Source organism: Aulonocara sp. 'chitande type north' Nkhata Bay, linkage group LG5 (assembly GCF_057382095.1).
Source record: "Aulonocara sp. 'chitande type north' Nkhata Bay isolate Kocher_YH1m ecotype deep benthic linkage group LG5, A_spYH_male_GT1.1, whole genome shotgun sequence".
Lineage (NCBI taxonomy): Eukaryota > Metazoa > Chordata > Actinopteri > Cichliformes > Cichlidae > Aulonocara > Aulonocara sp. 'chitande type north' Nkhata Bay.
Window position 1 is genome coordinate 19,648,372 of NC_141348.1, and position 13,975 is coordinate 19,662,346.

Consider the following 13,975-nt stretch of genomic DNA (forward strand, 5'->3'; position numbering starts at 1 on the left):
CATACTTTGCAATGTGCAATAGTATATTGGTACACTAAGAAATTATGCAACTTTGTTCATACGCAAAATTTCCCATAGTGTCTAGATGTTTTTTTTTTTTAACATGGACCCGAGTGATTATAAGTTAATTACCCCATGAAAAGTTAAATAAATTTTCAGTGAAAGCGTCAGTAGTTTTTAAATTTTGGAAAGTTACCTAAATCAGTCACAGTCCCAAAACTAAGGTGTGTTTATATGCAAAAGTGAATATCAGGGTTACTTAAAATTTATTGTTATATGTCCCCATAAAAACTTTTACAGAGTGAAAATATTAATATTAAATTGCTGCTTTCTTATTCACCTTTAATAACAAACTGATATCAGCTGACATTTTATTGGCTCAATAAGAACATGATAAGATACTGAGAAGCTGCAGTGACTTGATGTACTTGGTGTACAATTCAGCTTTCCTGTCACATAGCTTACAGCTATAGTGTTCCTGTGCTACTACTGTTATGTGAGCATGGGAGCAGAATCCCTTTCACTGTAACACAACACATACTGCTTTCTGCTTGGCTGGAATTATTTATACTACTACACCTTAAGCACTCACATTAATAGTAATGGGGAATGGAGCCATTTAAGAATAATGACACCATTAATTAACACAAGCCTCCTGTCTCTTTCAAGTCTGAAATTTTAACAACCTTCTGCTCACAGGTTGCCTACCACTGTTCTTCATTTAACTAACTTATGGGTCCAGGTAAAACTAATAGCAAGGGGTATATATACTGCTTATTTTCCCAGTGGGCTCACATTTATCCATTTTTGATGAAAAAATGGGAGATACACACTTGTTCACTTTATTACATACATATAGCTGTAAATTCTATTCCAGGCCAATACACCAGCTCTTAGACATTTACAAAATTTCAGTTTTTGTAAATTTTGTCTAAGGTGATGATTCTACTTTATTATGTTTATTATGATGCCAGGTCTCTCTTGGAAATGGGGCAGGGATAGCTCAGTAGGTAAAGTGGTCGCCCCATGATCGGAAGGTCGGCGGTTCGAATCCACTTAACGGCTACCCTGAGGTACCCCTGAGCAAGGTACCGTCCCTACACACTGCTCCCCGGGCGCCTGCTTAGTGGGCTGCCCACTGCTTCACTGAGTGAATGGGTCAAATGCAGAGAAAAACAAGTAATTTCCCCATGGGGATCAATAAAGTATCCATTATTATTATTATTATTATTAAATGAGTTTTTAATCTCAGTGAAAATTTAACCTGGATAAATAAAGGACTAATAAAATAATTATAGAAATCAGAGTGGATTTTATTTCCACAAAATGTATGACTTCAATAGTAAACCTAAAATAGAAACTGTCCGCCTTTTGATGTCAACAGAAACTCAGAAGGTTGTAAAATTAGTGTTTTTGGATTAGACTGGATTTCTATTGAGTCTCTAATAAAGCAGCCTGTTAATGTATCAGCGTACACAACTCGCATTGTGAAATAAATGGTCTGTCTCTTTCCAGTGTCTTAACTAACATATTATTAATGATGTTCTGAATTCAAACAACTTGGAAATTTACTCAAGAACCGATATTATTTGGGTCAGGGCCTGAACTCAACCTAAATCAAGACAAACTAGGCTCGGTGACGTAAATCCTTTTTGTTGTAGGACTGAGCACAGACGGTTCGCGGGAAGCTACGAAAAGGGCCTGGTTTGTGTCATTATTTACAGTAACAGGTAGCAGGTTGTTTATGGAGGGGTATGCTGTGGTGATAGCACAACCCATTAGGTCTCCTACACACTGAAATACCCCAGCCCCCTCCTCTTTTTCATGACTAGGGTAATTGGTTGCTTCCTCTTACATGTGACCCTATAGAAAGAGAGAAGCTGCTGTGCTTTGCTGTGAAGACCCACTTATACGTACCTCTGCGCATGCACGCTTTTTGACACTTATGTTCTGTTGCCTGTAAGACTAATGAAGTGTTAAGTTCTCACTAATGTCTTTGGGTCCTCTTTTACATCTTGTGGTTGATGCTTTCTAGGCCAGAAGCATCACATTCAAAATCTGACTTCTTTATAGAAATACAAACAGTGAATTCTTTAAGTTTATGTCTTTTAATAGGACTATTTCCTGAATGAGAGAGAGCAGTTTATGGTGGTTATATAACCTGACATGTCGGCTAAGTGTTTTTGCATCCACCTCACCCACATGTCTGTAGTGTGTCCGGTTCTGTCCAGTTGGATTTTCTGCGTGTGTGACTCCGTGTGCTAGAGAATGTGCATTTTTCTGTCAAATTCAACATAGACATAAACAAGACTTTTGGTGTGTGTTTGAGTGGGCCTCTCCTTGCCTCGTCTCTTTCCCCTCCAGAGTCCAGCAAGGGGCCCAGCATAAGGGGGGCAGCCTGCCGTCACTGCAGCTCTCTCTCTCTCTCTCTCTCTCTCTCTCTCTCTCTCTCTCTCTCTCTCTCTCTCTCTCGTTACTGGCCAGCAGAGGGGCCTGGGTGTTGGGTTGGGGGAGCGTGAGGTGGGGAGGGGGTTACAGAGACCATAGGGCTGGACACGGGACATGGGACCCCCCACCCTTTCCAACCCCAGTTTAGCCCATCCTGTGTGGGGCACAGGTCACCTTGTCATGTGCTATTACTGCAGCTGTAACATGCTCCCTGCGATTGTAGGAAAAGAGCATGAGATAGTCCCATGGAGGCTGCAGGAGGAAGAATGAGAGAGAGGCAAAGTGAATAGACAGGACTGGACCAGTCTGCTCAGCCGGTTGTTTAGCTGCATTACAGACTCTGGTTGTCTGCTTTGTTGTTGTTGTTAGGTCTACGTTGTCCGTTTTCTTTTTCTTTTTTTTTTGGGGGGGGGGGTTCTATTGTTTTCTCTACACAGTTTCCTGCATTTATTTATTCATTATTTTTCCTAACTTAAGAGTTTTTAACATATATATAATCACAATCTGAGATTATATATCACTAATCTCAGATTGTGTTATTTTCAGACCCACCTTCCTTGTTCCTTCAGTTTCCTTTTTTCATTGTGTGTCGTCCCCCCCCCCCCCCCCCCCCCCCCCCCCCCCAAAATGGTATTGTTGGCTTTACTCTATATACCTTTCTAAGCATGAGTCACAAGGCTGTGTATTTCCATTGTAGAACAGTCCTCTGTAGCCAGGGTCATTCCAGATCCAGTTTGTTTGATGTGTTAAGTACTCGTAGTGACCCAGCCTGAAGTATGCAGTAAAACTCATCGCCTATATTTTCTCCCTTTTCTCTCTAACTCCCTCAAAAACTCATCTTTGTCCCCCCCCCCCCCTTTGTTGGTTTCTCTTTAACTGTATGTTTTTTTTCCCTTTAAGAAAAACTTTTGGCAGAAGAGAACAATTTCAGATTCATTTGTGGGATTGCGTCATGTGATGTAGCTGGAGCATGCACATTGGACTGTGGTGCAGGTCCTCCTCTAGTTTACACCCTCACACGCTCCATAGCAATCTCTCTCTTTCTTCCAGTACTGTTATAGGTCTGGATGTGATTCTGACTCTGACTCTTATGTGTTGGGATGTGGTCTGTAAGTTCATTGCTGACATTCTTGGGACGTGATGCCAAAGATTTTTATTTCCCGCTTTCCCCTCTCTCTTCTGTATATCTGGGTGCACTTAAAATGATCCCTTCTTGAAAACGCTGTCTGGGTCCTCCCTGTTACTTGCTTTGTTATATCCTGCCCTGTCCTCAATCACGGTTCATTTCAGCGTCCAGGCTCTAATGGCATCACTTAATTAGGTTTGTTAGATGGTGGGCATGGGTTGAGGGTGTGTTTTATAATCACTTGATATTGACTGAGATGAAAGTTAATCTAACATCTGGGCTGTGTTCCAAATCTTTTTCGCAGCTGAAGTGTTATTTATTTTTCTTCTGTAAGTAACAAGGGCACCTGACAATGAAAACCAATGACCACTCTCCTGTTTGGTAATCACATACTTGTGATGCAGCTGGAAATTCAATGGCAAGAAGAACAGAGGGAAAAAAGTTATCTTATGAGTGATTTTGGACTCTTGCCATGGTCCACATTGGCACTTATCCCTGTATGAATATTTCACAGCAGCTCACACTCCCTGTAGATCCAGTAAGTGTAGCAGAAACACACAGTTACAGATACCTAGAATCACACAGGGGTACACAAAGTGGTGCATTACTATATTAATAATCCTTCATGTTTATTGTGTTACTGCATGTCATATACTAGCTCTTAAGATGTCTGCTCTCTGTGTTCCTCAGATTAACACGATCTGTATTCAAGACATCATATTTGCATTGATTGACATCAAATGTCAACCTGTTAGAAGGTGTAGTTATAGAGGTGGTCATTTGGGACACAAGGATGTGTGGTGCAAACACTTTGCACTAATAAATGTGATGTGGTTGTTGCCATTTTCTGAAGAAATTATGCAGACTTTGGTGGGATATTCCTCCAAGTCCTCAGAGTTAAAATCCTGCCAGGTGTTCATTAATTAACATTTAATTAAATGATTTTCATGTGTTAAGGCAAATAAGGATACTCTGTTTTATTGCAAGATGTGATAAATTTTTTAAAATTAATTTATTTTATTTTTTTCGGGCACATTAATGCTAATTCAGACCAGACCACTCACAGTTCTAGACCATTTATCTTAAGAATTGATGAGCTGCTCAACTGCGAAGCATTAAGCATTTCGCAGACAATGCTGGTCTAACCTGGGACCAGTTATAGCATCAGTCTCTGGATTAGGGCTGTTCAATATAACGATATATATCGGATGACGATATAAAAACATCTATCGTTTCATTTTACGCTATCGTTTGTTTCGTGGTGTCGCAAAATAAACTGTTTACGGCAATATTTTTTCATCGTTTTGATGGTCACTGTAGTGGCTATATTAATTTCTTAAAGTTCTCGCTTTCTCTTATATTTAATATAACCACACTACAGACGGACAAGCGCCTGTTTTTATGGGTTGTCGTTAGCAACAACGATGGTAAAACCATCGCATGTCCGCTTGTTTATTTTCCACATAAACCTTTCACAATAAAGCTCAAGATCCTGTTGAGAATTTTCAAAAAAAAAGGAATCCCTTGAAAAAGTATGCAGAGTATTGACGGATGAGAAGCAAAAAAAGAGCCGTCAGGTGCTAAAAAATAAACCTTAGACTCAAACGTTAGAACAGGCTTTTCCCCGCAGCACGCTGTGTAATAAATACTCACAAAGAAAACGGCAGCCGTTACAACCTATGTCTAAAAATGTGTAGTTTCATGCATCGGTTAAAACACTCGACTCCAGGTACAAGACGCCCAGCTGGAAACACTTCACCTACCCGAGATTCACAGAATTTACAGAAAAGATTCAATTTTTTGTGATTTATATCGTTATCGGACGATAGATGTTTTATATCGGGATATGGGATTTTGGTCATATCGCACAGCCCTACTCTGGATTATGAGAAACATGTGTGTCATTTCAGCCATAACGTGAATAAATCAAAGGAGGAAAAGATGAGTCATTGCTCCACTGCATGTTAAGTAGCACTTGTTCTCCCTCAGCTGGTCTTTTGGGTTAAAAGACAGGGAACCTCCCTAGCCTCTCATCCAAAATTGGGGTAATGTCTTTATTTTGCAGCTTTCACCACCCAGTTAAAATGACATGCTAGAGTCAGTTTGTGGTACTGCGCATAATTACTGCGGCCCTCTTCTCTTGCTCATCCTCCACTGCCACTGTATGTCTGACCTCCGAGCTCCAGTCTTTCAGTACATTTTGCTTTTGCCTTTTTTTGTAATTTCATTTCATTTCAAGCAATTATTTCTAAAATGAGAGTTATTCAGTTGTGGAGAGAACAGTGCCAATGGTGCAAAAGAAGCTGCTTATAAGCTTTATAATCAATTTGTTTCTCGGTTTCTATCTCTGTATTAAGGAATTGATTAAAAGTTTTTGTTTTTCATATTTTGAATATTATTGGCTGTTGGATTGTTAGCAAAGACGTGAGGCCCTTGGGATATATATTTTTATGAATTTCTAGGACGTTTAATGATGAAGCAACATATAGTCAGATATATCAGTTAATAGCTGCCCTAGTTATCCTAACCGATCAGTAGAGAAACTTAGTCATCGGTGTGTGTATGCATACAACAACAGATACTAGCCAAATGAGCTCCTTGATTTTAAAATGAGAGTGAAGCAGGACCAGCAGAAATAAATCATACTCTAAATGTGATTCCAACACGAATAGCAAATTGCTTTTTCCCCCCTGATCCTTCTCAAGATGAGGGCCTGTCAAAGATGAGACATGTATTTATATTTAGCCAGTAGTTGAAGTGGCTTATGACTGTGTGTATTTTTAGTCAGCCTTTTAAATGACAAAAACAGGCTGTTTGCGTTGATCGCCGTCTTTGGGACAGTGCTGTGTGCCCGCTCCTCATAGTATTTATTTCTTCCTCATTTCCAAAACAGCAAGCAGGGTACAGTGGGCCATTGTGAGACACAGAGTCACATTGACAAAGAGGTCACCCCTCCTCTACTTGCTGTATATGTCTTTATCTCTTATTGCTCCAATACCCCCACATCTCCTTTCACTCTCTGGCCTGCTTCTCGTCTGCATCCTTCTTGTCCTACGAAACTCACTGCTCGCTTCTGTGGGATGGCATTTCCTCTTTATGAGTGCAAACAGCCATTCACAGGGAAATAGATGGGAACTCATCTAAATGATCCTTGTAGTTAGGTGTAACTGAAACATAAAGAAAGGGAAAAGATTTGTATCCTGTGATGTTCCCAACACCAAGATTAAACGAAGATTATGGAATCCAGCGGAAATTGTGCAACAACAAAACCGTTTGATGTTACACTGTTAAACCCATATTTTTGTACTTATGACTAAGTAGTGGTTTAGCAAAGGGCAAAGCTATGAATTTGTGCATGTACACTGCAACTATTGCTTTGGAGACAGACCACATTCAATAAACAACCCAGGCAGCATAAGAGATTCAAAGTATTTTAAATAAACCAGTGGAGGTGTCTAGATGAGCATGTCAGACTATAGTTTTCTTTTTCTTTTAGCTGAGGTAAACTTATCCCTGTTTGTACTAGTCATACGGCTGAGATGGGTGACCTTAATTGCCATCAGTACCACATAATTTCGCACAGAATATGTACAGCCTTCTGTGTCATTTACTGACTGTCCTTGTTTTACCTCCTCGTGTTCTTTTTATATTTAGAGCTTTTGCCACAAATATACAATACATTTCAAATTCATAGTAACTCCCTCTTTCTCAAGCCCTGCTTCATTTGATTTGCCAAGATGGCAGTCCTGATGCAAATCATAACATGAAATTATGTTGTCTTGTGCTTATTCTATGCACAATTGCTTAGCCTGTTCTTTAAAAGGGAGCGAATTGTAAGTAAACTTGTAGGAGGATAAAAGCAGCCTTAAAATTAAGATAAAATTAATCTATTTTTTTCCCCCTTAACATTTCTCCTTCTTTTCTGCCCTGGAAATTAAAAGAAAAGGATGAACATCAACTGCACCAGCTCAAAAAAGAATAAAAATGGCTTCTATAAGATGGTAAACTGTGATGGAGGATGTAGCCAGCATGACATCACCCACTGGTTTGTGGACTCTAATGTTGAAGCCTAAGGCTGAGCACTGTGGCTCTTGCCTTGTGTTTTGAAACCAGACATCACAAGCAAGGGGATGATGTTGGGGTTTTTTGTTGTTGTTTGTTACATTTTTTTTTGTCTTTTTTCAGGCTAAATAGGACCATTATTTATAAAATGAAAAACAGCTTGTGTTCAGTAAAATTTGAAACAAATGATTATAACTATACACTCATTAGTATCATAAATCAAATGAGCATTTGGGTAATTTTTCTCAGATCTCTATTCAGTTGGCACTTTTGAAATGGCTTCATTGGCTTCATTGGCTGTGTCCATCGTTTATATACAGTAGGATAGTTTTTTTCCTTCTTCCTGCTAAGATAACAGCAGAGGCAATACGGTGATGTTTTTGAATAACTCGTGCAGCCATGTCATGGTTGATTAGATGCACCTTGTATGGAAAAAAGGTAAAAGCATTGCTAGACCGCCCCCGTCTCCAAAAGCACAACACTCTGCTCTGTGCATAATAACAGTGAAACAAGTAACACATTGACTTTCAGTTTATTCTAGTTCTTATGAACCCTTCGTCTATTGCAAGATATTCCCACCTAGTAACAAAAACAAGTATGCTAGAAAACACGAAGTTAAAATATAAGGATTTGAAAAATCTGACTTGGTTCTTTTGCAGTGCAAACTGGGCCTTGAATCCATTGTCAACTGCACACCTGTAAAGTTGTGTATCTGCACCTTTCAAGGCTGTGATAGTATTGCTTTGAAAAAAAATTGTCCTCCAGAAGATGGACTTTGACGTGATCATTTTGCCATGATGACAAACAGACTTATTCTGAAGGGGAAAACAATACCATCTACGCTGTTGCAGCACGTAATTGTGAAAACCTACATCACCTACACTGCAAGGTGAATGATCAGATAAAAAACTTTTAAACTTTACTGTTTAACACTTGAGAGTTTTAGTGTAAATATATCAGAAATGCTTGGTGTAATGACTGTTTGGTAGGAACAGATTCGATTACTCAGGCATTTGTCAGTAGCAGCAGCTACACAAAAAAGTCAGTATATTACATACCGTAATTGTTGGGCTATAAGCTGCTACTTTTTGCACAAGCTTTGAACCCTGCGGCTTTTAGTCAGGTGCGGCTTTTCTATGGATTGTCCATGATTTTTGTGATATCGTAAGAGGATTTGTTTTGTTTGTTCCGCTGTTGTATGGCACTACGTTGCCTGGCGGAAGGGCATGTGATCAGACACACAGTATCGGGGTTCAAGAGTGGTATGTTGGTCACATGTCCGTCCGCCAGGCAACGTAGTGCCGTACGAAGTAGCGCGAAAAACAAACTTCAAAGTAGCGCTACGCGTTCAGTGGGAGGCGTGGATGATGAGCGGCGATAAACTTACGAAAAGCAAGTTATGCCCAACTCCACCAGTGGATTCTGACAGCGTGGAAAAGTGTGAAAACATCCACGATCACCAACGGATTTCGAAGGGCTGGACTGCTGCATGATGGAGAGGAGGACACCGCCACGGCCCTTCTGAGGGTGTTCAACTCTGACACTGACAACGAGGATTTCTTTGGTTTTGAAAGTGACAACGAAGGAGAGAAGCGGAGAGTGGATGACGAAGCCACCCTGAGCCTGTTCGTTTCCGACACTGGAGAAGAGGACTTTGGTGGTTTTAGTGCGCAGGAAGAAGAGAAAGATGGTGGTGAATGACTGACTTTTCTTCTTGTTAAAGCTGTGTCACTGCACCTGAGCCTAAAAGGTAGGCCGAATCTATTTTTCTGGTGTGCTGTAGGTTATTGTTATGTACTACATTTGTTACTCATTTATGAAGCACAGTACATGTTTCGCACTTGTAATTACCGGTACTTGTACATATACCTAAAAAGTTATGCAAATATTTACCCATAACTTGTTTTTCAAAATATTAATAAAAGTGTGTCGTTTGTGTCTCCAAACAGCCATCTCTTTCCTGACAATTCGCTTTGTGCATATTCTCTTACATATGATAAGTCAACATTGAAACACCTGCGGCTTTTAGTCAGGTGCAGCTAATGTATGTACAAAACAGGATTTTCCCCTGATTTTAGCTTGTGCGGCTAATATTCGGGTGCGCTTTGTAGTCCAGAAAATACGGTATGTAATTTTGAATTTGTTGTTTAGGGTATGAGGTCTGATAGCATTAATAGTTTTTCTCATATGTTATGGGAAAATGATTTAATATACTTTAATATAATTTAATTGAGGTTAATAAGGCTAGTACATACATGATACTCTGCACCAGGGCCCATTAAAGTCATCAAAAAGTAACCTGGAGATTTTTTGTTGTTGTTGTCAACTACACACAACTTTAACACCAAGATTTTCTTTGGGTTACTGCAGCCCAATGACAGTTTGAACTAATGCAGTGTCTTTATATTCTTCAATTATGAGGAAAATGTGATATTAGGACTGTTGCTGAAAATAACTTGAAACCATCTTGCAGTGGTTCAAATGATTTTTCCTTCATAAACTTGAATCAGCTAGTGCAGATGCTCACTTATTTGCTGTTCAGAAAAGCATTTATTCTAATAATGCTACAATAAGATCATATCAGGAGATTTAAGTAATTCAGAAATTTACACGGTCTAATCTAGAAAACCACACATCGATCCTGCAGCTGTGGGATGACCTGCTTAATGAAGAAGAAAGAAATCTGCAGTGTCTGAAAGTGCATTTTAAGAGTTGTGTGCGATTTAGCAATAATGGGATAGAGTAGGAGGAGCTGAGCTCCTGCACAGCTCTCAGCTCCACTGAGCTGCTGCCTGGTTTAACCCTACCTTTGAGTTAAATTACCATAGATTGTTTTGTTTTGTATAAATCTGTTACACTCACTGTTTGGTAAGATATAATGTGTCAGGAAACAAAGATGGGTGCACATCAACCCATTTTTCGTTTATCAATACCTAGCAGACAATTTAATTTTCAGTTGTTTCAGCGAGAAGATCCCATTACTTACTGCCGTGTGGGGGAAATTACAGTTCAATTTAAAGTTCAATCATTCGTTTTATTATGAAAATAATATTTTGCGTTGAGGCAAAGAAGAAAATCTGAGTCAGCAAAAATCGGTATCAGCAGTTTATAACTCCAAGAAAAAAAAAAATCACTTAAGAAAACTGAAATCACTTTCTCTTTTGTTATATTTTATTGGCTTGAAATCTATCACAGGTTCTCCAGTAGTCATTTGGGAGTTGCTCCAAAATCAAGTCAGTCTCTGTAGACTACCATCATAAAATGAAAAAAGACAAAAACAGTGTGATAACAGGCTGCTAGGGAATCGGTTTTAGATGGCTGATTTCCACCGTCATAACAACGGTAGTGTGGTCGTTTTGACTAATAAGTGTCCCGACTAGAGCAGTGTGATATGACCAAAAATATTTATCATGATATACATTTGAAAATTTGCGATAACGATATAACTGACGATATAACTGACACTAGACAAAATACTTTACAACTCCACAACTTTATTAGTGCAAAAAACCCATCAATGTATTTTCACTTAAACAAGCAGCTGTTTTTTTTATGTGCATTAAAGTCATATAAAAATTTAACAGTGCAAATGCAAATTCCTTGCTGACAGTTTAACCAAAAGGCATTTCCAGTGGAAACTGGCCGACATATCCTCAGCATAACCATGTATAATATCCACAAAACTTAAAAAGAGGTATTACACACACAACACGGTAATATTATGTTGAAGCACAGTACGTATCACTCCACGAGGCGCCTGCCTAATATAGCCGTAATGCTCCAACAATCCATCAAGCGGTGCGGGTTCGTAGCTTAGCAAAGTCGCACTAAAACACTTGACAGATATTCGAGCACCATGTACCACATAAAATCGTTTCGAGGTCAGTAAACACAACCAGAATTCGTACATAAGGCACATGGGATTATGAGGGGCACTGTCAATTTTCAGAAAAATTAAAGGATTGATTTTAAGTGTGCCATATTTTCCAAACAACACGGTAATAACGACGGCCTGCTAGCATGCGCTACCAAAAATAGTGCTTTGTTGTGTATCTGACGGATGAAAGCTAAACCAGTTCCACACCACTGAAGTTGCAGCATTTTTACAAACCAATTATGGTTCATCTGTTTCATTTAACGATCCACTATCGCTCTTCTCATTCTGCGTCGCCGACATGTGCGTATGTAAACAAAGGCACTGCGCATGCGCGTTTTACCCATATTCTGTCGCAATATGTCATTTTCCTATCGTTGCCCAAAATTACACTGGTATTACCGTGAACGGTATGATATAGCCCAGCCCTAGTCCTGACACATGCAACGTTCTTCCCTTCTCTAGATAAAGTTGCTGAACTGTACCTCACAACCATGTTTGTGCTGTTGCTACCTTTTGGAGCATTAATAATGGACTTAGGTACCACATTTTATGTCTTGCTGTGTATACATATAATGTAGGACAAGCACATTCTAGCCTTTGTATTATTCTTCTACTTGGGACTAGAAGAATGAAGTATGCCTGTGCATTTCACCTGTTCAGTTTGTGGGTACAACTTGCTAAACGAGTTAGCACTTCGTTCTGATGTTTAAATATTGTAATTTCTGGCTCTCAAGAATATTGAGGAAACCAAAAGGTTAACTTTACAGCCTTTCACAAAAAAATGGTTAATGTCATTGTACAGAGTTATATCTTGCAATGTCCATAATGTCTTCTTTTACCCTTTGCCTCAACTCTGTAAGCAAATCAGTGTTATACTTTATACCACTGTAACACACAGTGTAGTATACTATTTTGCATGATTACCACAGTGACAGATTTGATTGATGGCAAGCGGCATACACACAATATGTATATCATTCAAGAGTGAGACGTTCAGTAGAAGCCCGAAGCTACAAAACTTGCCGCCTGGCTTTGCGTGCCCAATACTGGAATGACTACAGATCTGGTCTAATAACCTGATGCATTATTTAGAGCTCTCTCAATTCTACTGTGCATTTAGTGTAATGGCCTGTCAAGCCTGAATGCAATCACAGAAGGCTGACTTCAGTGATCATTTGATGATATAGTGAAGCAAATGGGCATTTTGGTTCACAGTGAGTAATGAGTGTGAATGTGTACTGGGAGTAGTTTTCCTGTGTTCAGTAGAACTTGTTTTATGTTTTGTGTGTGTGTTTTTGTTTTTTCTGTAAAGGTCTTTTCTCATTTATACTGGTCATAATTGTGTAATATTACATGACAGCACTCACAGCTTTGTGGTTCTTATACTAGACCCGTGAAAAGGATTATTATAAATTTTAATCAGCCATAGCATTGCTTTTTTCTGCTGAATCATGGAGTATTCTTGGTTTTTGATAATGTATCACGTTTCCAAATACCAGCAGGACTTCTAAAGGCTTTTTTTTTTTTATGACTGTATGTGAGAAAGATCAGCACCACGAGACCCCCCCCCCAGGGACATTGCATTGCCTGGATGTGATTTCTTTGTTTAGGAGTTAGTCCTTCCATCTACTGGCACTGCAAAACTACCAGAGGATATAACTTTTATAACACATACCTATGAGAATTTTAGGGGCAAAGATTGCAACAACATAAGGTTAACCCAGGTGGTATATGCATCTGTGGATTTGTTTGGTTTGCTTTGGAAACAGCCTCTTCAAATGTGTTTTGGGTCATTCTGGTGTTTGCAAACAAAATCCGGAATCCTGGCCAGCAAGGGTAATGCTCATTATTTTGGATACATGGAGCCCCAGTGCTTGAAATGTAAAACCTATGTTCATTTATATTTTCATCATCTGGATATCAAGCATAGCCATGTAATAAATAACCTGGGGGCACTGTCACATAGACATGAATTTTGTTAATGTTTGGTCATATGATTGATGATTAGCGCAGCTTTATAGGCCAACAGTCTCTGAAGGACCTTTGAGACAACTTGTTTACTTTGCACTCAGAAAGAAAGGGATGTGAGAAAGGGGAGGTGGGAAAAGAAACACAAGCTATGCACTGAGACGACAGAGAACAACAAGAGTTTAGGCACACCCTGCCTAGTCTGTCACTATAGACTAGTTGGAATAACAAAACAGGGTCGCCACAGTATTCGTAGAAGCTTTTTCACAGCCAGTATTGTGTGATGGTAAATACTCTCCAGCTTTCACACAAAACTACTCCATTTTAGTCTAGGTATAACTATTTTCTTATGTAGGATGCGAAACATTGCTCAGTTTTCTTTATATCACCTCGCTGGGGCTCACTGTTTCAGAAGCGAGGCTGAAAAGTCTGAAAAGTTGTCTGTTGTCTGCCTGTGGTCTGTTGTTTATCAGACGTTTGTGTGACCATCTGCT

At 39.4% G+C, this 13,975-nt stretch overlaps 1 protein-coding gene across 2 annotated transcripts in view; it reads left to right on the top strand.

Moving 5' to 3' along the window:
* LOC147330241 (vitamin D3 receptor B) overlaps positions 1-13,975 on the top strand; it is a 32,579-nt gene that overhangs the window by 927 nt on the left and 17,677 nt on the right. Inside the window, exon 3 of one of the 2 annotated variants that reach the window (XM_086291885.1) lies at positions 975-1,088. The exons of the other annotated variant lie outside the window; for it this stretch is intronic. The gene's annotated coding sequence lies outside the window, so the exon portion shown is untranslated. The remainder of the gene's footprint in view (positions 1-974; positions 1,089-13,975) is intronic. 2 annotated transcript variants of the gene reach the window in all.